Raw genomic sequence first — 1343 nt, forward strand, 5'->3', positions numbered from 1 at the left:
CTGGTTCATGCCATTCTCCTGCCTCAGCCTCCCCAGTAGCTAGGACTACAGGCACCTGCCACCATGTCCGGCTTTTTTTTTTTTTTTTTTTTTTTTTGTATTTTTAGTAGAGACGGGGTTTCACTGTGTTTTTACTTTTGAGATGAGGTCTCACTGTCGCCCAGACTGGAGTGTAGTGGTATCATCATAGTTCACTGCAGCCTTGATCTCCCAGGCTCAAGTGATCCTCCCGCTTCAGCCTCCCAAGTAGCTGGGCACTACCATGCCTGGCTAATTTTATTTTTTGTAGAGATGAGGTCTCAGTATGCTACTCAGGCTGGCCTCCAACTCCTGGGCTGAAGGGATCCTCTTGCCTCGGCCTCCCAAAGTGCTGGGATTACAGGCGTAAGCCACCGCATCTGGCCTCTTCTTGTCTGTTATCAGGTCTCTTAACAGATTGAGAGCGCACCCCGGAAACCCAGGATAATCCCATCTCAAGATCCTTCATTTAATTGCATCTGAATAGACTCTTCCTGTAAGGTCACATTAGCAGGTTCTGGGGTTAGGATGTGGACATACCTTGTTAGGGGGACACCATCCAACCTCCTATGAGGGTGTTTGAGGCAGGCACCCTAAATCCCAAGTCTGATTATGGACTTCTTGGTGTTTGGATTAGGAAGATTGACCTTGAGGGTCAGCTCCATACACCTGATTTGGGGGTTCTTGACTTGCCTACTTCTGGGGGTAACAGCCTATGGGGTGCTTAGTGTAGGGTGACTGAAGTTTGGGGCACCTGTAATCCCAGCTACTCGGGGGGCTGAGGCAGGAGAATTGCTTCTACTGGGAGGCAGAGGCAGAGGTTGCAGTGAGCCAAGATGGCACCATTGCACTCCAGCCTGGGCGACAAAGTGAGACTGTCTAAAAATAAATAAAATATTTTAAATTAAAAAAATTTAAATTAAAAAAAATTTTAAATTAAAAAAATTAAAAAATAATTTAGTAGTTTGGAGATCTGAGCTTCAATGCCACAGAGCCCTCCTAACGTTGGGGGTGTCTGAAGTTGGGAGGCTAGCTGCTGAGTTTGTGGGGTAACTTAGAGGGGTCTCTAACTCTTATGAGTGGGGGTGAAAGCTCAGATGTGTATTGTAAGGGCAGGTGATACTGGAATTCCAGGTGCCAAGTTGGGGGGCTTCTAAAGCTGGTTGTTGACTGGGCGTGGTGGCTCATGCCTGTTGTCCCAGTTACTTGGGAGGCAGAGGCAGGAGGATCACTTGAGCCTGGGAGGTCGAGGCTACAGTAAGCCAAGATCACACCACTCCAGCTCCAGCCTGGGCAACAGAGTAAGACCCTGTCTTTAAAAAAAA

Source organism: Mandrillus leucophaeus, unplaced genomic scaffold (assembly GCF_000951045.1).
Source record: "Mandrillus leucophaeus isolate KB7577 unplaced genomic scaffold, Mleu.le_1.0 Scaffold106, whole genome shotgun sequence".
Lineage (NCBI taxonomy): Eukaryota > Metazoa > Chordata > Mammalia > Primates > Cercopithecidae > Mandrillus > Mandrillus leucophaeus.